Source organism: Spermophilus citellus (assembly GCF_964194105.1).
Source record: "Spermophilus citellus genome assembly, chromosome: 12".
In the NCBI taxonomy this organism is placed as follows: domain Eukaryota; kingdom Metazoa; phylum Chordata; class Mammalia; order Rodentia; family Sciuridae; genus Spermophilus; species Spermophilus citellus.
Genome location: NC_138198.1, coordinates 44,525,516 through 44,551,201, shown reverse-complemented (window position 1 = coordinate 44,551,201; position 25,686 = coordinate 44,525,516). Strand labels below are relative to the sequence as shown.

The 25,686-nt window shown below is 40.6% G+C and overlaps 1 long non-coding RNA gene across 1 annotated transcript in view; it reads left to right on the top strand.

Annotated features, from left to right (window-relative positions):
• LOC308631947 overlaps nucleotides 1-9,745 on the top strand; it is a 44,993-nt gene extending 35,248 nt beyond the window's left edge. The window contains exons 3-4 of the long non-coding RNA XR_014018398.1: nucleotides 7,293-7,410; nucleotides 9,396-9,745. This is a non-coding gene — a long non-coding RNA (uncharacterized lncRNA). The remainder of the gene's footprint in view (nucleotides 1-7,292; nucleotides 7,411-9,395) is intronic.
• Nucleotides 9,746-25,686: the final 15,941 nt, after the last annotated feature.

The window sequence follows — 25,686 nt, the reverse complement described above, 5'->3', positions numbered from 1 at the left end:
TAAGGAGCAAGGTTTTCCTGACTCTAAGACCAACACACTAATTTCCCCCCAACATTCCCATGCCTACTTTGTAATATGTGAAGTTACTAGAATCTGTCACTTTTATACACCCATTCCCCAAAGCTGTATAAAGTTCCAGAGAGAAGGAAAGCAAGGAAAAGACTGATGGAGTCAGACTGTGGAGTGGGGTCTTCACAGGATTGCCTCATCCTGAGAAGGCTCAAGGCATGCTCTTGTTTGTTTCTGTGATGACTGAATGAGGAATCCTTCAGGTACAATGAGATAATCTGAGATGAGGGTGGTTCCTCTGAATGTCCTGTCCCTTCTAGAAGCCACTCTGAGGAAGAGCAGACACCAACCCCCTTCATACCCCACAGGAGGATACAGACAAAAATCAATATATCTGATGAGAAAAGGAAAAAATTTATTGGGAAGCAATTGAAATCCCAAAAGGGAAGAAGACATTCGTCCTTAGAGAATGGGTTCGCATGATGACAAAACATTTCCCCTCTCTGTGAATTCAATATTTCCTGAAAGGCTTTTCACCAGGAAACTCATGGTAAACAAGACCTGGTTGACCATGAACATCACCATTTTGAAAAAAACATGTTGGGTAATGGTGAAGGTGGCTCAAAGTGCTCACCCCAATTGGCCTTAGCTGGAAGCTGGTGGCTTGAGGCTCAACATTCCTAGACTTGAAGGTCCAATTATTGTCTCTGATCCACTTGTTCTTGGGGCTGTGGACACTGGGGCTGGCTTGGGGACGAGAGGCAATCTCTCTAAACATTTGTCTTTTATCTGGGTAGGAAGAACCCCTGGGTTGACAGAATTGCCTACCCAATAGGGTCGGGGGTTCTTCTTTATGCCCATATACCTCTGTTGGACCACTTCTACATTGAAGTCCCAGCTTATCCATCAGGATCTGTCCTACAACTGTTATGAGGGCCTGGGGTTCAACCACTACACTGTCTTTGGATATTTGTCTTTTGGTTAATTTCTGGGTATGGGTGGTAGCTGTCAGGAGGTTGACTTTATTCAAGGAATTTTCCTTCCCTTTTCCTTTTTGATGATTGTTAAAAGACTCCATAAAGTCCTTCATTTTGATATTACCATAGCTTACTGGAGGATTCTGTCCCTTTTCTGGAAGGCAAGGGAAGGACTTGCTTAAAGTAGTGTTTATTTCCTGGACTTTGTCAGAAGGACTCAACCCACAGTCTTGGGAAATTTCTTCCTCCTCTTTTGGTCTGGACCTCCCAAAGCTCTCTTGGCTTTCATTTATACAAATCTTTTCAGTGTCTTCCTTTCCAGGAACCTCAACATTTGTGACTTTGGATTCCTCCTGCTCCTGGCTGCTCCCTGCCTTCATTTCATCATCACATAGAACTTGGGAAATTGACTTGTGAATCGTGAAAAAGCTCTTGGAATTGGACAGGGACACTTGAGATGGTAAAATATCTGTGGTGGAGAGCTCATTAGTGTGGCAATCTTGCAGCACTCCAGTGACCATGTCTTGGGGTTGCTCCTCTGACTCAAACTCCACTTTGAGCTGAACAACATTACCTATATTTTCTTTCAGGATTTGGTCTCCTGGATCTTGTGAAATAGAAATTCTAGAAGGAGAGGGGCTATTCATGTTTCCAAGAGACCCTATGTTCTTCACATTCAAATTGATGGTTTGAGAGTTTGCCATCACAGAGGCTCCCATAGTCACTTCCCATTCGAATGATTTCTTCTTCTCCACATCTGTCTCCTTGGTCTTTCCAGCTGTTGATGATTGGGTCCCTACTTTAATTTCCAGCATTGTCACACCAGAACATGGGTCTTCTGAGGCCACATCCTTAGTCTCTTTCTGTGTCTCAATCCTGGTCATATCCAGGCTTGGATTGGGCTCCAGGCTAGCTTTTCCAATCCCCCTTATAACTCTACTCTGTTGGTTTATGTGCAGATGGCTATAGGTTCGAGAAGGCATACAGGCATCTGAGGTCCTCTGACTGCCACCCAGTGGGGTTCCTTGCATGGTACTCTGTACCTCTGAAGGTGAGGGTGCAGGAAGAGGATTCTGTAAAGTGGGAAATGAAATTTTTCTTATTATCCTCTTTCCCACACCTTTCTGAGGAAGTTCTTCCAGGAGACTGCCAATTTTGGCAATGGAATTGGCTCTGTAGTCACTGGAGGCTGAGGAGGAAATAGCAGGCTGTGGAAGGGGTGAGGTTTGAGCCTCACCTAAGTTGCGATTAATGGCATCAAGAGCCTGCAGTGATGGATTCCATCTGTGCCTCACCCGAGACCTCATAATATCTGTCTCTAGCTTCAGGTGAGTTCCGGGGTCAAGGAAGGAAAGCTGCTTAACAGTGTTTACATAGGATTGCTGGTACTTGGAGGAGGCTAGATAGATGGGTTTTGTGTACTTTGGAAGAGCATAGTTGGCAGCAAGCCAGGATCCACGCACACACACTAGGATCATGCCCTCCTTGATCTGCACTAACTTTCTGCTCAGATGGTCTTGCAGGATTTTTTCCACAATTTTCTTTTCTAGGCCTATAGCTAAGTCACTTTGTGAACTATCCTTCCTAGTCCTCCTCAAATAACTTTCTGAAACCTCCTTATTATCATTCTGAGCCTTCCCTGAGGTGCTTCCTGAGCTCCAGGATAAATCTACTGGCTGCTTCTGGAGTTCTGGTTCTAGACCCTTGTTTGGGAAATCTAGTTTGAATGTTATAGAGCCCATTGTAGAGAGTCTTTCAGAGTGCTTAGTCTCCATCTTCTGCAAATCATTACCAGCAAGTGCTGACTGGCTGGGCTGCTCCATCTTCTGCAGATCATTATCAGTAATTACTGACTGGCTAGGCTGTGAGGAGCCAGGCTTGTCATTTTTCTGGCACTGACTCTTCCCGGAAAATTTATCCTGAGGATGCATTTGTTCCTGAGATGCTAGAAATCTACAGTGAATGTCTAGCTGTGGTTGATCACTGATTAACTCTCCTTGAATATGTTGCTGGAGTCTTTTCTCTAGCTCCTGGTTGGCAGAATCCCCAGCAACTATGGAGACAGAGTTGGAAATTTGGGAGGCCCCACTTCCCTGGGGAAGGTTGAGAGCTGGCTGGTTAATGACTTCCAGAGTCTTTTTGATCTCAGAGAATAAGACCTTCTTCCATTTCCTTCGGTTCTGCAGGGGACATTCTGAATGTTGATCTTCAGTTGGGAGGAAAGACTGTGCCTCCTTTTCAGATTTATTGCTAGTTGTGCCAGACTTAATCTGGGATGAAGAAGGTGGTAAGTTTGGAAAAGTGTATGAAGTGCTAGCCAGAGTCTGACCCAGAGCCACAGATGGGGACAAGTTTTGCGTCAAAAGTTGGGATTGGGCCTCTTCCTGGGCCAAGGGCTCCTCCTGGGAAAGCTGTGGAGGTTCTTCATCCTGATATTGTACTGAGAGAGATTCTGAGACTTTGTTGAATGCTACATGTTTACACTGTGCGGTAGAGGACCTCTTAGAGTCCCAGGCAGTAGCCACCAGGGACTCACTGTGCAGAGAGGGCAGGCCCCAGAACAGCTGGCTGTATTTTTTCTCTAAAGTCCCCCCCAAGACCTTGTTGTAAAAGAAATTCTGAGAATCATGAAGCTTCTCTGGTTTTTCTTTTGTGTTCCAGAAGGTTTGTGCAGTGGTGTCTCTCTTGCTACCCAGTGACTCCAACATGTTTCCCAGAGAATACAGGGTGTAATCTGGACTCATTTGTTTGAAAGAGGACCCGTTTTTAGAATTTTTCTCCCACACTTTTAGTTCCACTCTTTTGGTGATTAGCATTTCCAGCAGCATCTGTACATCAGAGTTGATGAAAGAGAGGCCTCCAGACTCTACCTGCCAACGTGTGGGGTCTACCCAGAGTGTGACATCTGAAGGATGGTGGAAAAGATGTTCTTGCTTGGATTTGTTTACCCAGGTAGAGAAAAATAAGAGCTTTGCAGTTTCCCACCACCAGGAGAGGAATGAAATTGAATAGCTTATGCAGTCTAGGCCTGAGATGGCTGTGATCAGGGATGCCCAGTATGAGTGACCTACAAGGGAGCTCTGTGGAACAATGTCCAGTGAGATTCTATTGAAGTTAGACTTGTGTTCATGTTCTTCTGATAAGGATGAGGCCAGAGGCAGAGTGTGTTTTGTCAGAGGAGCTGGAGAACCCAATGGGGGTAAGATGGTAGAAGGATCTCCAAAATGTTGATGAGGTAGCTTTTGAACTTCAGTAGGCTCTTGCATGAACACCTCACCTGCAGCATCTTCAAATACCAGTAGAGGAGAACTGTCCTTGTCCCACAGCTTCCCTAGGAGACTGCAGGAGACAAGAGGCACAAGCTAGAGCCAGGAGCAGGAAGGACCAAGAGGCTGGGCAGGGGTGAAAACCTATGGCCTATGGACCCTCGACTGCCCCACACACTGTCTTCACCAAACTCTTCCTATTCCTACCACCAGGACTTCAGTCACATTCCACTATGACCTGGAGTATTCCTACTAAATCAGCCTTGAACCCCAGTGATCACATAACAGATCCTGATGGAAAAAACACTGGAGAACTGGAAAGTTCCTCACCTTTGCAGGAGTAAAATCAGATTCTGAATCTCCATCAGATTCTTCAGGCGATTGCCTGAAGCTGAAAATGGAAAATGAATTGGGTAGAGAAGGTAGGATCCCAGATTTTATAGGATGTTAAGTGCAATGCCCCCTTGGGGGAGATCATGAGAGATGAAACTGGAGGTTAAGCCTCAGTGTCCAAGTCCAAATGACCAGTGAGAGTCATATAAAGACTCTGGGAAGAGCCACATTTTATCATTTGCAGGGTGTTTTTACCTCCATCCACCTCCATGATCCTCACAAGCACCTTATCGTGGGAAAGGATTGGTTACCTCAAAGAGAAATTGGCCTTAACAAAATGAAACAGCTTGACCTCCGTTGGACCTGACCGTCCCACCTCCATATCTAGGCACTGCTGCTCTAGTGCCACCAACACCACCGTACTGGACATCACACATCTCTCGTCCACCACACGTTCTAAGAACAGAATCTGAGAAGTGTCTCTGGTATGATAATTTCCTTTCCAGCATCTTCCCTCTCAGGTCTCTGCCACCAACATCCTCTGGGGCACTGATCTGGACCCTTGGAGAAAGGGGACAACAACCACCTCTGGGGTACCTTACCTTTCAGAGTTCCACTCTTTTTCCTGTTCTTGTACAGCACCTTCTTCACCTTCACATGCTGACAGACAATATAGAAAAAGAGGCTGAGGCCCAGTTCTCCCTGTGATCTCCTAGACCAGCTGTAGACATTCCATGTTTCTAAACAGCAGAACTTTTACAGTTACCTAGTGGAAACCCTTTTATTCAGAGAACATTATTACAGAGGCAAAATACTTTCTTTTTTTCTTTGGAAAGCAGAAAAGGGGATTTTTCTGAATAAACTACACCATTAATGTTGTCAGTCACTGATCTTCTGCTTAAAAATGTACTCATTTCCACAGGCTCTTCTCAGCTGCCAGGCATGGTTCTATTTCCTAAGGCCAGAGGTGACCTGAGAGCCTGTGATGGAGGCCCTCAGGCCCACATCAGCCCAATACAGAGGGAAGCCTTGTTCCAGAGACACTTACCAGGAGAAGGTTACGGAGCAGTGCTCAGGGCCTGTCCTTCTCTAGAGGTACCCAGCACTCTCAGGAGTCCAGACCTCTCTATATGGTCTGAGACATTCAGATAGGAGAAATCCTAGTGCACTCTCTCTCCATGCCCTGCCCTGCCTACCCCAGAATGATTCTCTATTCTATCCTGAAATTTCTCTTGTGAAGTGTGTCTACCTATTTTGGAAAAGTGGAAAGTAGACAAAGGAGAATCATTTTTGTTGTTGTTGGGTGTGACCTGAGGGTTCTTACCTTCCTGAGTTTTTCTTTTTCCCTTGGTTGTGGGAAGGATGGATTACCTTGGAGGCAGGGCAATAAAAGGAGAAAGATGCCCAGTCCACATGCAAAGGCCAGGATCATATCCATTGCCCAGGTGGTGAAGCTGGGATTCAGCCAAGTGGCATTCATGCTATTTAGAGGAAAGAGAGAATTCTCCATCATCTAAATTGCACTATGTCACTTGGACAAGTGAGTCCTGAATGTCTGAAGCAATGGAAAGTAGGGCCCAGGCCCATGTCACAGAGCTGTGCTCTCTCATCACAAAGGACTCCTGTCATTTGGGGAAGGACAAGAAGAAGAGTCAGCACCACACCTCTGCCCTGCCCTCCAGCCAACATGTCCTCCATCCTCCTGGACCTTCTAGATCCTTCCTTCCAACTCCACTTGTTCACCCTGTCAGAGAAGACCTCAGTCTATTCAATATTCTTTTCTCCTGGAAACCAGACATCACCTGCTTCCTTGTAGGTCTCTGAGATCCATCAATTTCATAGCGTTTGAAAATTCTTATTACCTTTGGAATTTTTATTTCTCTGGGATTATTACTTTCAGGATCTCTTCTCTTTGAAATTTCAACTCTTCCATAAATATGTTCTTGCCTTGATCAATTCAGCAAAGAAGTGAAATTTCTCTTATGCTTATTTACCTATGCTAATTTTAAATAAAATTTTTCCAATTTTATTTTATTCTCTTCATCTAAAGGGTTTAGCCAAAAAAAAAAAAAACCAAATTGATACATTATTATTACAACCTTACAAAACTTAAGTATAAAAACTGAAATAACCCTCAAGAGACATTTTTGTATGTTTTTAGTATTTTTGTTTGTAAAATTAGCGTAAGTTAAACTTTAAGAGAAATTTTGGGAACATGTCTATACACACAGTGTGAGGATGGCCTTAGCTTAAGCAACTCCATTTTAAAACTCTTTGTTAAAATAAAACTGGAGTCCCTACCAGACAAGTTTACAGAGCCCTCTAATATTTTCATGAGGCATGGCCTGAAAAAAATAAGTCACTTCCCACAACCCTGATAAAACTCAGAGTGAAGTCACTGTCATTTGCCTTTGTCTGATAAGAGTCACAGGTGAGAGATCAGGGCAGAAACCACCAGACCAGATGTCCTGACCCCAGAGTGAAAGACATCACTAAGAAACCCAGTCATATATGATAGGGACTGAAAGAGCAAGCAGAAACCCCAAAATTTAATATAAATTATGTAGCAAATGAAGAGACATTCAACCAAGCCACACTGATGCCCCCATCCTGGAGAGCCTGATGAGGACACGTGGACTGACATCCCAACTCTTTTCATTATCTACCTGATCTTCTGTTTCCTCCTCACCATTCTCCAACTCCACAGCCACATCTTGATCCTGATGAGAACAAGGACTTCTCATTATCATATCTCCTCAACCACTCATCAGCTCCATGCCATGATGAAGCCTCCATGGATTCCTGACCTGATCACTAGAGTCTGAGTGAGTGTGCATCTGCTGGACTTAAGGCCCAAGACTTGAGACTCTAGATCTGGCACTTAAGCTTAGCAAGCAGAGGGAATGTCTGTAATAAATGTTTCATGATTAAGTATGTTTACAGTGCTTAGAATTGACTTGGAATTGTTTGTTTTGAATTGATTATGTCTATTGCAGTGGCCAGAATTAAAGATTGTCATTTTCTTTATTAAGAACCTGTAGAAGGGCAAGAGTTGTCTCTCTGTGGTAGAAGGCTCACCTAACACGTTTGAGGTACTGGGTTCAATCCTCAGCACCACATAAAAATAAAATACAATAATGGTATTGTATCCAAGTACAACTAAATTAAATACTGAAAGACAAAATAACCTATAGAGTGAAATTATATTGAGATATTTGAGTGAATAAAGCATTGAAAATAGCATAGTGCATGTACATTTTTTATTTCTCTCCTCAACTGCATGTGTCGCACCTATGCCCATCACCCCCGCCACACACACACACCAATATATCCACCTTCCCCCCACATACCCTTTTACGAAGGGGAAGCATTGAAACAAGATGACTCTGTTTTATATCAAATTTGGTAAGTTTCCAGCCCTCATTTCTATAAGTATTTTTTATACACCTTCTCTTTTTCTAAGGAGTAACTTATGTATAGAAGTAAAAGCTCTGCTATGCTCAGGGCTCAGGCTTTGGAAATAATCCCTCTGAGCAGCTGGTGCAATTAATAAACTGTTGATTTCATATCTCAGTTTCCTGACCCTCATCTCCCACTAAAATAATGCCAAACTGTTAAAATTATTCCTATCAAATTGTTAGATGAAAAAATCAACAGAACTTTATATGTACTTTTTGAGAAAAACTTGAAAGAGCAGTACTGTAACAGTACCTACAGGCAGCTTCAATTGATGATGTACTTTATTTATCAATGTGCTCCTTGAAATTAGTCCCTAGATGAACTATTATGATCCATGAGTTCATTTCAGATCATGTGGGCAAGTTCTCAGTCTTTAGGCACATGTGCCATTTGTACTGCTGTTCATTTTAAATGGAAATGGCAATTGCAGTGCATTTCCACTGGAAGTTTCACAATTAGTTTTCAACCGGGCTTTAGAGAATTCACTTTCATTACTTTACAATTTCCACATTTCTCCTATGTGCACATAGGCGTGTGTGGTCACTAAGTACAATATTATCTCTATTAAAAACCCCTCATAAAAGTGTCATACAATTGGAATTGTCTGCATTTCCATAGCAGTTTTAAACTGAATTTTCAGGAGTTTCCCAGAACAGCCTCCAACTCAAACCACACAATTCACATCTTTTCCACTAGTCTATGAGATGTAGCACTCATCAAGGTTGAATATCTCCTTTCTGAAAGCAACTTAAAAGAGAAAATATGAAATAGTATGTACAGGTAGCTTCTGCATGCAGGATGAAACTTAATTCATTTTATAGATTAATTGACTTGTATTACAAATGTGCCTAATTGCTTGGCTTCATAAAGTTTAAAATCAATACCCTATTTCCTGTATTGCCATACAAAGTAAAGTTTTGGTTCTTTTTTTTTTTTGTAATTAAATATCTAAATTTTTGACAAAAATATTAAAATTATATGCAAAACAATTATAAAAATGTTTAGTCTCTCTTCCAAAAAAGAGGTAATCTTTCCAGGATATTATACAATATTAATAGCATTCAGCATGTTTAGAATGGGTAGCTAAATTATATTATTCTGTTAGTGTACAAAAGTCTTTAAAGTAACAAAGTTTATTTTTATGTGCTCTAGTTAAGTATGAATGTCATGTGATTACAATGCCATCTGATTACAATATAGTCAACTATCTTTAATTGAATTCTAACTCTTATTTAAAAATTTGCAGAGTTTGAAAGGGATACATGTTATTCTAAGATTAATAGGCTATTGTAGTGTTGTTGTCCAAGTCTATGAATGTTTGCTCACAAATGAAATGATCTGTTTTCTTTAGGCAGGGTTCAAATTACTAGCAGCTTTCTCCATGACCTGAAAAATCAACTGGAAGAGTTAACAATCTCTAAAAATGAAGGCTTAAAAAATAATGATATATTTTGTGTTAAATTTCAAACCCTCTATGGGACTCCCAAAAAGTGAGACTTTAAATGTATTCCCTGTTGGTTTTGGTTTCTATTTTGCATGGCTTTTGAGAAGCTGAAAAAGAGTTTGTCTTTCCTCAGTAGCATGCTTTTTCCATTTGGCAAATATTTATCTCCCTTCAATCTGTATCTAGTAGAAAATCCATGTTGGCTTCTCTTAAGAGCTCCCTTTGTTTTCAAAGGAATATGTCATGACTTCTGTAGCTCTGGTTAGTTCACTTTATCTTTCTCTTTGGCTGGATGATTGTTACTTCAAATATCAACATAATAAGTAGGAGATACAAATGAAAACTAGCATAAAAACAGATTGATTAAAGCAACAACAACAAACATGGATTTCAAATCAGGATTTTGAATAAATATATCCTCTTTAAATCTGCAGTGTAGGAGTAGATGAAGACCACACTTGTGAGAGTCCCTATAGACTGAGAGCCAATTTTCTTAAATCGCTCACACCACAGGAATGTAGGTGCCTGGCAGGAACCCACACCTCCTTGCACAGGAAACACATTAAAATTCCCCAAGTTTGTACTATCCTTCCCAATGCATCCCTCACAGTGTGTGTTTCTTTCTGAGGTTGTCTTCCTTCTTTTTCTTGGAATGGACCCTTGATGACCTTGTCACAAATGATCCAGGACTGGCCTTTTCTATCTCTTGTAGAGGATCCTCAGACTCTGAGCCATCTCATGATCAAACTGGTACCCATAAAGGAAATTAATGCTTCACCTCTGAGGAAGGACATCAGTTACCACTAGGTGTGACAGCATGATGTGGTACTACTGCTTGGGGTAAGGAGCTATTGATGGGCACTATTGAGTTCCATCCTTTCTAGGATTCTGTACTTGGAAACAGCTCTCAAATTTTTGTAACCATCCCCCTCCACCAGCCCCTGGGCCTGCTGGCTTTGGGAGGCCATCTACCAATGGAGCTATTGCAGGAATGAGGCAGAGAGCCCTGAAGGAAGACTCAGATTGCTGATGTTTCACCCTCCAATTACCCACTCTAACCTTGAGGGAAGCAGGGCTCCTAGGTACTGGGGCTTGTCCTACCTCTCTCAGGAAGCAACACAACTGGAGTTGTACTCCTGATCTGCCCACTTTATACCCTTGTGCAGGTGATGTTTGTTGTCCTCAATAAAAATAACAATGACAGAAGCTACCCTGTGCAGCCTGTGTTAAGTGAACGCCTGTGCTAACACTTTATGTGCAGTATTTTATTGAGCATTCACCAAATCCTAGGAAGTAGAGATAGAAGAAGCCAGAGCTCAGAGAGGTGGGGCAGGAGCTGAGGCCACAGGATGAGCCTTGAGGGCATGCAATGCTCTTTCCTGTGGCTTGTAGAGCTGACAGCTTAAAGGCAGCTCTCAGGAGCACTTCAAGCTGGGTATTTGAAAGTTTCAATTTTCCAATAAGGAACACTCTTGCCTGGATCTTTTACTGGCACCAAAGCCATTGTGGTCCCTAGCCCTGTCCTGGTTCTGGGTGGCTGATGCTGAGCCATCAGAGAGGAATACTGTGCTCAGAAAGGACCCATATGGCCTACCAGCCATGTCTGTCAGGGGATTGATTCTCTCACCTTCTATGGGTTAAGTGCAAGGAAGACTTCAGCAGCCACAATGGGCTGTGCCCCCACTATCAGAGAAGATAATGTGTAGTAAATCAGCTGAATAAAGCAAGTTGTCTCAGAAGGCAGTGAGCTCATGCCTGAAGCTGAACAAATACTGAAGATGGCCATGGTCCTGAAGGATCTTAGAGGAATTACAGCATAGATTATGCAGTTGTTGTAAAGTACATCCAGATGTGTAGGGTTCTATGAATGTGAAACTTGCTGAGTTTCTTCGCATCCCTGCAGCCTGAGCTGCGCGCGCGCGCACACACACACACACACACACACACACACACACACACACACCAGGTAGGTTCAAACCTGGGAGGACCCTCCCACCCAGGGCACACAATGTTCACAGGGCATAGCTAGGAAAAGGTAGAGTACCTGGGGTATTGTTTGGATGGTCTTAGGCCTTAACCTAAGCAACTCCATTTTAAAAACTCCAGTTTGAAACCTGCAGTTTCACCAGGCACACCCACAGAGCCCTCCAGTATAGCCACAAACAAGTTACTTCCCCTCACCCAGATAAACAGAGTGAAACCCCTGGCAGGCTGTCCTCATCTGATAAGAGGGTAAGGTGAGAAGATTAGGGTGGAGACCACCAGACAGTTGTTTCTGACCCCAAGGTAAATAATGTCACTGAGTAATCCAGCTGATAAGGATTGAAGGGGGGGGTCAAAAGCCCCCAAATTTAGTATAAATAATAGAGCAAATGAACAGAATTTCAGCCAGCAGAAACAAGGATGAACTGGAGCTGGAGAGCCTGATGAGGACCTGACATTCCATCACTTGTCATCATTTCCTAAGCCTCTACAGGATCCTCAGTGCTCTCAACCTCTACTGCCTCATCCGGTCTTTCTGAGAGCTGCAACTTCTCCCTCTCCTCAACTGGTCATCCCCTCCAAGCCAGAAAAAGCCTGCCTTGGTTCCGGACCTGGTCACCGGAGTCTGAGTTAGTGTGAATCTGCTGGACATAAAGCCTAAGGCTTAAGACTTTTGAACTTAGCATGCAGAGGGAATGTCTGTCATTAGCCTATCCTGATTAAGCCTGTTTTGCAGTGCTTATAATTAATCTAGAATTGTTTTCTGTGAATTGATTATGTATATTGCAGTGCCTAGCATTAAGGATTGTCATTTTCTTGATTCAGAACCTATAGAGTGAAACTGTATTGAGTAGTTTGAGTGAATAAAGCACTGAATACTTCACAATACCCCCCCCCATGACAGTTATAGACAGAGAAATTGTAGCTAATAGGATCTTAGAGTCAATTTTCAGCAACAGGGATAGGGTGGGGGACAAAGTAAATTTTTAGTGGCTTCGTGGTGATCTCTATTGATGAGGGTCTTCTGCATGGCAAGTGACATGAACCCCATCAAACAGGTTTAAAAAAGTTGTCTTCTCTGGTTCATGAACCTGTTAAGTTCACAGGTGTCTTTTCCAGCAATGGCCCTATCCCACCCAGATAATCCTGGGACCTAAGCAGGATAACTATCAGTCTCTTAGGCACAGGGTCACTCTCAGATCAACTCTAAAAGAAAGCATGTTTCTCATTCCCTTATGAGTTCCTCCTGACCTCCACACATTTCTCTGAGTCACTGTCTATGGGCTCTCACAAGCCTGGTGCTGGGACTGATGTCAGATGTCTGCATCACAGGATGCAGCTCACAGGTAGAGAAGAGACCCACAGGCCAACATTAGGTGCTGGCTAGAGAGGTGCTGGCAGCCAGACATTTTCACTTCTCCTGGGCAGTTGCAACTGTTGTAGGGACAAACGGGGCAAGGCACCGAAGATAGCAGGAAACAGTTTAATTTGGCTGCAGCCAGGTTCAGAGGGTACAGCCTTTGCTGTAATCAATCAATCCCCTCAACCCCGAGTTCAGGGAGTTTCAAGAGTTTTATACCCAGTGTGTAAGGGGAGGGGATCAGAAGTTCACAGTCTGCAGAAGTTCACATAAAAGCAGCTTTTGCTTTCACTGTTCTGGGCAAGTTAACTCTTCAAGGACAACACCTGAGAAGGGGAAAGCTTCATCTCCCCTTTTTTTCCTCCCCCTGCCAGCTGTTACCATGGGCCCATTTGTAACTTATCTTAAAAATGTAGACATCTCTGTGAAGCCCAGCTCAAGGCCAGAGGCCTTGTTTGCACATTTCTTCAAAGTATTATACTGGATACGTTTGTGAGAACTAGTAAGGGGGTGTCCAGCACCTGGAGTGCTAGTATCTTCTCGGCCAGTGGCCAAGTAAACAGGGTGACACCAAAATAGGAAGTTTATCTACAATGGACTCTTTTGCTGACAGTCCTAAAATTAGCCATGGTGAAGAGGGCTTTTCTGTGGAGAAAGCGGGTGCCACTTCACAACCACTAGAAGTGCCTGGAGCATCCCCTTCTTGACCCTGAAGAACACTGCCAGTAAAAGAATGAAGGAAACACTCAGCATTGCACTCCAGGCAGTGGGTGTCCTTTAAGTACAATTCACATCTTCACACTTGATCTTTCTCAGAGCCTTCCATAGCTCACTATTGCAGCTGAAATGTCTCAGCCACCTGATTACAAGAGATGCATGCAGGGAAATGACTGGTACAGTCTGGACTTCTCTGTTACATTTGAGGCTAAGTCAGCATCAGGTGCCAATAGAAGTTGACTCAGTCAGACTTATAGGAGGCAGCAATGCCAGACCCAGAAGTAGACAGCAAGTGTGAAGCTATGTCCAGACTATGGACAAACTGCCAAAGCATTTCAAGGAGATTCTAGTGCCCCAAAACAGAAATGGTGCGTATGGGAACATTTTCACAGTTGGAACCTGTGGTGCTTGCTAGCACAGGGCACAGCTAGGAAAAGGTAGAGTAATTGGGGTAAACATAGATAAAAAATGTAGGGAATAGGGTCTTAGAGCTGATTTTCAGCAACAGTGATAGGGTGGGGGACAAAATAAATTTTTAGTGGCTTTGTGGGGTTAAAATTCCAGCACAGTTGGTCTTATTAAGCACCTTGGGCCTTGTTTTGTTAACTGTCAGGTGAGGCTTTTGCAGGGGCTGTTCCGTCTACCAGTAATTTACCTGCTTATTGAGGTACCAAGTAATCCCCACGCCCTAGAAGTCAGGGTAGGTGAGAAATGGGAGGTGATGAAATAGGAGACAAGTTTCGAGCAGGTTGTAATTACTCCCTCCAGCTGCCTCTTTCAAAGCAGGTGGAAGGGAATTGTCCATGTCCAGACCTCCTCCTCCTCTATCAATCATAAATCCTTGTTGATTCCTAAAAATTGGATACCCAGAGTTTAATTTAAGACCTTCCCTTTGAAGAAAAAGCCTGTCTCTAAAAGGCAGGAATTCAGCTGAATGCCATGGTGGACTTGACGGTATGTCTGATTCTGATGTCATCTGTGCCAATTGAGGTAGTAAGATCCACACTTAGGATTACATGTAATTTTAAACCCAGAGCATTGGAAGCATGTGTATTTCTCCAGTTTCTCCCCTGCTCCAGAGGCAACCAGCTTCACAAGAAGAATACCTACCTACCATTGATGCTTCCCCATGATACACACAGAACTTTCTCTGGAGATTATAATATATCTGTATATATTAACCCATAGTCTGAAAAAGAGTTGAAATGGCATTCTCTTCAAAAATTTTGCTTGGGGACAGGGGTTGTGGCTCTGTATTAGAGAACTTTCCCAGCAGGTGTGAAGCACTGGGTTCAATATTCAGCACTCCATAAAAAGATTTAAAAAATAAAGATATTGAGTCTATCTGTAAGGGACCGGTGAAACGTCGGAGGAAGAGACCACAAGAGACTGGCTTCATGCAAAACACACAAGGGGATTTTTATTGAGGATCCCAATTCAGCGCGCTGAGACTCTAGGCCCACTCAAGAAGCGAGAGCAGCCCAGAGCCCAGAGCAGGGGTTGAACAATGCTTAAGTACACCTTTTGGGGAGGACTGGGGGCTTTGCATACATCACAGTCTCCTTTAACAAATTACCTTACACCTCGGGAAAATCAAACAATAATTCTTAGACTTGATTAGTACATTCATTGGTGGGAACAGGGCTGGCTGGAGTGATAGGTCTTTCCTAAGGAGGGGGTTACATTTAAACTGATTGGTTCGGACCCTGAATGTCTTTGTGACAAGCAGCACAGGGTCTTGAATGCTTACGTGAGGAGTTACACAGGACCCCAGGCCATAAATCACTAAATGGCCAGTAGGGCCTTGTCCTAACTGCCTCAGGAATTTAACCCATGCTTTGCAGTTTAGAAGCAGGTTTACAATGCCTGGTCCTTTACATTTTAACTCAGGCTTTGCAGCTTAGAAACTTCACCCTTTTATATATACAACTGAAAAAAATTAAAAGTAAAAGCATTCTTTAAAAAAAACTTGCTTGGAATGCAACTGTTTTCCTTGTCCCTCTTCCCAATCCCAACAGACATCTCTCCCATTCACCAGTGTTCACTAGGAGCTACAGTCTCCACTCACTCTGATTAGGAAAACTCACATGAGAGGGTGAGAATTATACTGACTCAATGCAGCCAACATCAGAGTTCACAATACTAGATGGGGAAAATACTATCAAAGGAAATTATTTAACAATCACAATTAAAAATAGAGCATTTAAAATTGTCTATATCTACAAGAATCATCTATTTCAAAGATTGGTTTTATGTTTGAACACAAAGCCTAAGTTCTGACCTATAGAAATTAAAACAAACAACAAAAAACAAAACAACAAAACCACCATGTGTAGAGTGAACTAAAGTCACCAATACACAAAGGGGGTGGGTAAACTTTCAGTAACCATTCACGGTCACTGAATCAAAGGAAAATAATATTTATCATTACATACATAAGCATTAAACAGAATCATGTTTTAAGAAATTATTTTGAGACATAATAAAATATAACTACTCTTTTATGCAGAATATAAAAATATATAGTTCTATTGAACTGGTAAAATGCATTTTGAAATTTACAATTTCTTTCATGAGCAGGGCAAACAAGGGGATGGAAAGGGGAGAAAGGAATGTAAGATAAAAAAAGTATGCCTATTGCGGAAGGAAGTTGATGTGGAAAATAAGGGGTCCTGAAGAAGAAGGAGAAGGTTTTAAAGTTTTAAAATCAATGTACATGCCCTAAAGGGGCTCCCCTCCCTATCTTTTTGCCCATTTGGCTGCATTTAAGTGAAATGGGCAAAAAGATAGGGAGGGGAGCCCCTTTAGGGCATGTGCATTGATTTTAAAACTTTAAGTTACACTTATTTCTATATACATTGTTTCAGATCACCATTTCACATGTAAATCTATCCAGAATATATTTTAAATGACAATCACTTTAGGCTTTTTGTTGCTAACTTTTGTTTTTATGTATAATTTAATGTTGTTTTTTTTTTCAATTACTAAAGACAACTGTGGCTTTCACAAAGCCCAGGGGTCAATCCATGATGTAGAAATTTGTAGATGAACTTCAGAAAACATACTAGGAAAACCAAAAAGAGCTACTTATTTTTTAGGGTCAAATAAAGCTATGAGGCTAAGGTGTTGGAAGAATGTAAAAGTTATAACAAATTGTAACCTCAACAATGATGTCCCTTTCTCATTAAGAAGATTTAAAATTAATTGTGACATAATTTATGTGAATCTTTCTTTTTGTGAAGATTTCCATGTTGTATAGTAGCTTAATATTTAAGGTTATATTGTAAGGGTCCGGCGAAGCGTCGGAGAAAGAGACCACAAGAGACCAGCTTCATGCAATAAGCAGGGGGGAGTTTTATTGAACCAGCATGCTGGGGCTCCGTGCCCACTCAAGAAAGGAGAGCAGCCCAGAGTCCAGAGCAGAGGTCAAGCAGAGCTTAAGTACACTTTTTGGAAAGGGCGGGGGGCTTTGCATACATCAGAACAAATCATTATGAGGCGCGGGAAAATTGAACAACAACTCTGAAACATTAGTACATTCATTGGCGGGAACAGACTGGGCAGGGGTGATTGGTCACTTCTAAGCGGGGTACACATTCAAACTGATTGATCTTAGGGCCTAAAGGACTACGTGAAATACTACACAGAATCCCAGGTTATTAAACAACCAGTGGAAACAGTGGAAATATTTACTGGGCAGTTTGGGTATTGTCCTAACAGCTACAGGGATTACAGGTTTGAGGGGTAGCAGAGGAATTTTAACAATATCTAGTCTTTTACTTTTTAACCCAGGCCCTGCAGCTTAGAAACTTTACAATGCCCGGTCTCTTACACTTTAACTCAGCCTTTGCGGCTTAGAATCAGCTTAGAAATTTTACCTTTACAATATCTAAGCTGTTTTAGGTCAGCAGATAGTGAAACCTTTGTAAATTGGGGGGTGACATTTACAATAGAATCATCCAAAAAAACACAAGAGATTTGGTTTCAAAGGATCAGCCTGGAAAGGCCCAGTATATACAAGATTACTAATGAGCAGAAAAGGCCAAATACACAGTGTTATAAAGTGAAAATTTTGTCAAAATGTGGAATTGGTTGAGGATGAATTATTTTCTATCAGTAGTTACACAAATTACAGCCAGTTATGTTTTCTTGCAATGGATTTGGAACACCTAAGGGCAGAATAATTTTATGATTTTTAGCACTTCTATGATCTTTCACTGGTCTGTCAAGTTACTAGGCTTGAGTGAGAAAAGAGCTAAAATTGCTATTTTGGAGATTTACAAATTTTCATGTTTCTTATAGTTTCATGTTATTTGTCTTTCATTTTTACTATACATCCCAGCTCTGCTTGCTAAAAATGTATATTATTTTATAAATTTTGTGACTTCTAGTAATTACCACAAAAAAGGTTTAAAAATAAAAGTTTCATGTTATTTTCTGCATTCTACACTGAGCTTTTAAAAATTGCAGTGCTAATTAAAGTTTGTAGTGAATTTATACACACACACACATACACACACACACATACACACACACACACATTCAGTACTGTGGAGTGAACTCAGGGTTACTTGTATGCTAGGCAAATGCTTTACTACTGAGCTACATCCCCAAATTTCCCAAAATTTAATTTCTATTTTGCTACAGGTTTCCACTAAATGGCCCAGGCTGCCATTGAACTTGTGATACTCCTACCTCAGCCTCCTGAGTAGTGGTATTATAGGCATGGACCACTGAGTCTGGGTCATTTTTTTATTTATTTTTTTGTTGTCTGTACATCTATTTTAAATATGTTTAAATGTTTTGTGTCAGAATCAGGGCTCATTCACCCTTTACATAATTCCTAGACCTCCTAATCCTCCTAGATCCTCAAAGGGGTCTATCTAGATATTTGACTCACAACCACTTCTTGGTGAACATCTCCCCATGGGACAGAAAGATACAACTATTTGAAGCTCTCCACTGAGCCCCACAGCCTACACAGACAGTGAAAATCTGTCACAGTGACCATCACTCAGTCACAGTGTGATCACCTGGAACTCCTGCCTGCCTGCTTTAAACCCACTAATTAAAACTCCCCACAGGACACCTGTTTGGATAATTCCTTGAACCCAATAAAAGTTTAGACACAGGGCTCTCTTTCAATGCTTGACTCCAATTTGTAAGTACAAAAATATTTATTTCCATCTGGTATCTCTCCTAATCATTGGAGAGATCCTGAATTGTAACAAAGTGTTTCTTAATTTTTCGGTATTTATCCTCAGAAAGAAACAAAAAAATTTCTGTAATTTTTATTCAGTCCTGAATTTGAGCCACAGAAATATACACTTATATTTAAAGCCATAGTTTTAAAAATTATTTATTTTTTAGTTGCAGTTGGACACAATACCTTTATTTTACTTATTTATTATTACATGGTGCAGAGTTTTGAACCCAAGGCCCTGCACACGCTAGGTGAGCATTCTACTTCTGAGCCACAACCTCAGCTCCAAAAAGCCATATTTTCACTCAGGTTCTTATTACTTCTGCTTACAAAATATTCTTAATACAAGATTTTTTAAAAAAACTAAGGGAAATGAATTTTTGTAAAAGCCCCATTTCTCTGTGATGGCATATGATGGGGAAAAAATTTCACACCTTCGTTAGTATACTGATTTTAAGATATCTAAAATTATCTTGGAATATTTGTACTTGTTGCAGAAAATAATCAGAAGAAACCAAATTTTTAGCGTGTGTATGGTGCATACCTATAATCCTAGCAGTTTAAAGGGCTGAAGCAGGAATATTACAAATTCAAAGAGAGCCTCAGCAAAAGTAAGGTGCAAAAGCAACTCAGTGTGACCCTGTCTCTAAAAAAAAAAAACAAAATAAGGATGGGGATATGGCTCAGAGGTTGAGTATACAGAGTTCAATAGCTGGTATACACACACACACACACACACATACACACACACACCCCATTTTTTTCTGGTGTATATTAGAGAAGAATGCATTTTGATTCATTTTACGCAATTGCAGCACAATTTTTCATTTCTCTGGTTGTACATGATGTGTTCAGTCATACATTTACCTAGGTTAATAATATCCATCTCATTACACCATCTTTCCTGCCTACCCCAATGCCCCTTCCCAATATTTCCTCCCCTTTACCCAATCAAAGTTCCTCCATTTTTCTCATGCCCCCCTCCCCATTATGGATCAGATCATCATTCACTTAGCATACAGAACATTCAGCCTCTTGTTTTTTGGGATTGACTTACTTTTCTTAGCATGATATTCTCCAACTTCATCCATTTACCTGCAAATGCCATAATTTTATTCTCTTTCAATGCTGAGTAATATTACATTGTGTCTATATACCTATTTCTTTATCCATTCATCAACTGAAAGGCACCTAGTTTGGTTGCATAATTTAGCTACTGTGAATTGAGCTGCTGTAAACATTGATGTGGCTGAGCTAATAGAGTATGCTGATTTTAAGTCTTTGGGTATAGACAAAGTGGGATAGCCAGGCAAATGTTTTAATATTAATTTAAAAAGTAGGAAGAAGATTGTGTTCACATTATAACTAAATACACAGAAAAAGAGATATAAACGGGGCAGTAATAAAAGGATATGCAAATAAAAGAAGTCACTAAATACAGTGGGAACTGTGGAATTTTTCTTTTCCATCAATTCTGTTACTTCCATTAATATGAACTTGTGACTTGTTCAATTACAGAAATTTCTAAACAAATTGCTATAGAACTGAATTTGAAAAGTATTTTGGCTTTCAGCACTTACAACTGTACACTGGTCAATTCTATTTCCAAGTGTATTTGCACACACATGGACATACACACATACAAACACACAAAGTAGAATCATGAAATACAACCAGAAGAAACTACTGAAAGCAACAGCCATTATCTCCAAACAAACTCCCATAGATGAATTTGGAAAATCAAAACAAGATTAAACGCTCAGATCAAACACTCACTATGCTTTTTCTTTAGCCAGATGTACTTGGAACTGGTGCATTAAAAAAAAGGTTCTATTAGGACTATTTTAATTCATTTAATGCTGCTAATTCCCATCTGTTTGAAAGATCAGTGCAATAGGGGTAATAGTGGGAATTCTGCATTGTCATAGAAGATATTATAAGGGTCCGGCGAACGTCGGAGGAAGAGACCACCAAGAGATCGACTCATGCAACAGCAAAAGGGGGTTTACTGAGGATCCAATCCAGCGCGCTGGGGCTCCAGGCTCACTCAAGAAGGGAGAGTGGCCAAGAGCCCCGAGCAGGGGTTGAGCAGTGCTTAAGTACACTTTTTGGGGAGGGCGGGGGCTTTGCATACATTGGAGCAAATCATCATGAGGTGCGGGAAAATTGAACGACAACTCTCAAACATGATTAGTCCATTCATTGGTGGGAACAGGTCAGGCAGGAGTGATAGGTCAGTCCTAAGAAGGGGGGTACATTCAAACTGATTGGTTTGGGTCCTGAGGTGCCTATGTGCCAAGCTGCACAGGGTCCTAGGTTATTAAAAAACTAAGTGGGCAGTACCGGGCATTGTCTTAACTGCCTCAGGAATTTCAGGTTCTGTGTGCAGTTCAGAAACTTTACAATACCTAGTCCTTTACATTTTAACTCAGGCTTTGCAGCTTAGAAACTTTACCCTTTCAATATGTGTGTAAGTGTGTCTTTGTGTATATATCTATTTATCTATCTATATACATATATATCCCAAAGAATACATTGACTTGATGTGGATATTTTATGATAAAAGTTCACCTAAATGAAGCAAGGCTTTGTCTTTCTGGGCATTGTTATGTGGCTATCATTTAAACCTTGAGATTATCAAATAGATTTTTAAATATTTTATTAAATATCACAAATAATAAAAATGAAGCAAAATAATTAGGGCCTTTAAAATAAAACTATTTCTAATTTATTCATAAAATTCTTGCTAAGCTAATAAAATTAGTTTATTTCATTATTAATGGTACTTTTTTTTTACTTAATAAAGATTTTTATTTGGCCAAGAAAATTGTCAAAAGTTACTTGTTATACCTGTGAAGATTGTTAAAGTCAATGTTATTGAGCTGAAAAGGGCATCACAGTAAAAGAAAGCCTTGTTTTTTACCAAATGTATAATTTGATTTTGTCTCTAATAATAGGCTAAGCAACAAAATAATAAAGGCGAGTCTATATAGATGTTGAAAGTTAAGTTTGACAAGTTGTATGTTCTATAGGTAATAGCCTTATTATCCTCAATTAATTTTCATTCTTATATTAGAATTGATACTTTGTATAGGCATTAATGAACTATAGTTTTAAAGTTTGTAAGAGAAATGCAATATGAAATTAAAAAGAGAAAAAACATAATTAGTATAACAGCTATACATTGAGAAATGGAATTTTATATAATTGATCTCCCTATGTATATATAGTATTTTTTTGTTTAAGAATATAGTAAGTTGCATAATAAAAATAAGATAATGGTACTTTTTTATCTTGTTGTTTCACATTTTGCCAATTCAAGTTTGAGGAACATAACTTTAAGTGTAATATATTACATAAAATTGGATTCCTTTTCCACCTAAGTCTTTATTCATGCTTTTCTTGAGGGAAAATCTCCATTAGTAATAATTTGTATACAGCAATATCTTTATTCTCAGTGCTTTTATTTCTTCAAAGTGTAAACTTCCTACATCCCCTGTTTCTCATATCTAGAAATACAATGTTACTCTAATGAACTATTTCAGAATATATTTCACAAATTTTCCACATGACTACTGAGAGAAATGTGATCATTCAAGTACCTGAAATCAATCTGTATGCATTCACTATTGCACACCTATTTACAGCAATTTCAGCATAGCTGTAACAACTTTAAGTGAAGAGCATTCCTTGAGGATGAAAAGCTATCAGTTGAATTATGGATGGTTTCATCTGGAACATTACAGATTGTAAAGACAGACACAGTACCACACTTCTTCTCATCTAACAAAGGTATGTTCTCATTTTGTAACTTTTCTGAAACTTAGTTCAAATTTAGGAGCATAGATTACTGTTCAAATTCAAGTAGCAATGGTGAGATGGTGATGATTCCTACTACAAGTGAAACATGCACACACACACACACACACACATGTATGCACAACATTCACAAAGGTTTCTCCATGTTGTACTCTGGATTTTAATTAGAAATTCTTTTTTTCCCACTTATCAGTGAGCAAGTTTTAAAAAACTCTCTTTAGCTCACACCAATCAGAAAAAGAGAGACCAAATTAGAAATGAAAATAATAGTCACAATACCAATGGTTTTGTCTATGTAACAGGCTAATCACTTATATGGCAGTTCCCTTCTTATGACTTAGTTTCAAGCTCTTAGGTGTACAGCTTCTAGATGTTTCCAGAAATGGCCATTTTATTGAGCTTGTACAAATTTTAGTACAGCCTGGGGCTGAATAAGTTCACTGTGGCCTGAGAGAAGTCCTTGACCCCCTTGCAGGCCCTGCAAGGTCAAGGAGAAATAAGGCAGGCCACAGGTACTGCCTCCACCCCAGGAGGAGACATCTGGCTGGAAGAAAGCCCCTCCCAGCTTCCCATAGACGTTTCAGTCTATTACAGAGTTTCATGAGTTTTGGTCTCTATGCATAGAACTTCCCATATGAAAACTCATCTCTAATTAGACTGTAAGGATCTAACTGTGGAAATGTATAGGAAAGTGCTCCTCTGGTAAGCAAACTCTTGGGGGCACCCTGTTTTCCACATTTGGAATGTTTTGTAGTTTCTCCCAGGAACTAGTAAGATAACAAATGCATGTGCAATGCCTAGCTGTTGTGGCAATTGCCTTCATAAGGAGGCTCTGTGCTAGAGTCTTATCACCCTTGACCTTGACCTCAGGCACTCAGATCCTGGAAATAAAGAAACTCTCTTGTTAGACAACCCCAATGTTTCACCATGCTATGCTGTGCCTGAACCTGTCCGCATAACAGTAACTTTAAACAATGGACTTTCTTGAGAGCTACACAAATCTCCTAACATTGCACATTGCAAGTATAGTATGTAATTGAGGAATAAGCTTCATGATATTGCTAACTCTGTAACCTGCCTAATGACACAATGCACAATAATGTCCTACTAATGCCATTGACCTAATATAAACTATTGATATGAATAAGGCTGACAGCTTGGGCAAGGGCTTTCTGCCTTTCTGCCATTCTGCCATCCTGCTATTCTGCCACTTTGCCTCTGTACCTTGCTTCTGTCTCCTTTTGATTCTCTTTACATTTGACTGCTTGTGGGGCATCATATAAATAATACAAACAACTCATGCTCATTTTCACCCTGACAGGCTGTCCACTGTTTTAAGATCATTTAACTACAGTTGTCACTAGGCTTTTGAACACTTTTATTTGCTACCATTATGATTGTCCTTTGTCCCTTGCTGTATTCTCTCTGTGTCTCTCTCTCTCTTGATACAGTAGTATCCACACCTCTCCCCCTATTCATGGTTTCAATTTCCAAGGATTAAGTAACACAAGAGTAATGAGAATAGTGAGTAAAATATAATATGATACTGAGAGGGAGAGAGAGAGAGAGAGAGAGAGAGAGAGAGAGAGAGAGAGAGAGAGAGAGAGAACAATCACCTAAAATTTATTACAATGTAATTTTTTAATTTTTCTATTTTATTATTATTATTGTACTTTAGATATGACGTTTCCCCCAAAAGCTCATGTATGAGATGATGCAAGAATGCTTATCAGTGAAATGACTATATAACGAGAGAGTTAAACATTGAATTAATTCACTACATGAATTATCTGCATGGAAACTGTAGGCAAGTAGATGTGGTTGGAAAAAGTATGACCCTGAGAGCATTCCTTTGGGGTTTGTATTGTGTCCCTGATGAAATGAAATTATTTATCTCTCTTCCCCACCCTCTCTCCTTCTGATTACCTTGTCTGGAGCTACTTTTCCCCACCACATCCTTCCTCCATGACATTGTACCTCAGCTCAGGCCAGAGCTATGGTATTAGTTGTCCATGAACTGAACATATCTGACACCAGGAGCCTAAATAAACTATACCTGTTTTGTCACAGCAACAAAAATGTTAGCAATGTACATTTAATTATTGGCCAGACTCAAACACAACCCTCTACTGTGAGGTAGTCTGAATTTGTAGCACAGGCACCCATGTAGGGCTTCAAAGTTTAGTCAGCCCTTCATAAACTACCCTAAACTTGTAGTTGAGAGATTGTTAAAGAAGAGGCAGAGGTAGGGAGGAGACAATGAAGAGTTTTGTTGGGCATACAGTAACCTAAAGAGGCCTGCTGGGTATCAATTCAAGAGCTTAGAGGGAACTTCACTGGAAAGAAGTGGTGTGAGTGGTGGTGTGAAGCAGGGATCTAAGGAATCTCTGCAGAATGAACTGGGTGGTAGCCTTTATTCACCTATGCTTAGAATTGGAGACAAGAAAGGTACATGGATTAGAGAGAGAAGAGCCAGTGAGGAGGGGTTAGCCCAAAGTGACCATCAGCTAAGCAGGTGCAGATGGGAGAAGGGGACCATTGTCCCAGAAAATACAGGCCCAGAGACTGCAGCTTGAACAAAGTCAACATCAAGGGAGGGCTATGAGAAGATAAGCTCATGTAGGTAACCATGTCCAGACAATTTTCTGATAGAAAAGTACAGGAATAAGGTGCAAGTGGGGTGCCATGACTATTGGCTTTTAGACGAGGAGCCTCACAGTATGTTGTATTCTGAAGGAAAAGATACAGCTACCAGGGTAGCTCAAGATAGAGTGAGAGGACACCATCAGTGAAGAAGTTAGGCTAAAGAGGATGTTGATCCAGAATATGGGGGAATGTGTAGGAAAGACTGTGATGTTAAGTAAAGAAACAATTCTACAACACATCTTAAAACATGGCACAAAAGACTTTATTCCTGATCAGTTGATGCACTAGGTATAGGGACCACTATAATGTAATACCATTCACATGGGAAAAAGAGATTAGGCTAATCTGTGCCTACAGCAAAAACAAATGGATAGAGAGTCAAAAAGCAGGTTGGGGAACAGTGGATAGAAAATGAATTAAGAGGAGATAGAGATATTATTATGGGTCAACCAACCAAAGATTCTACTGCA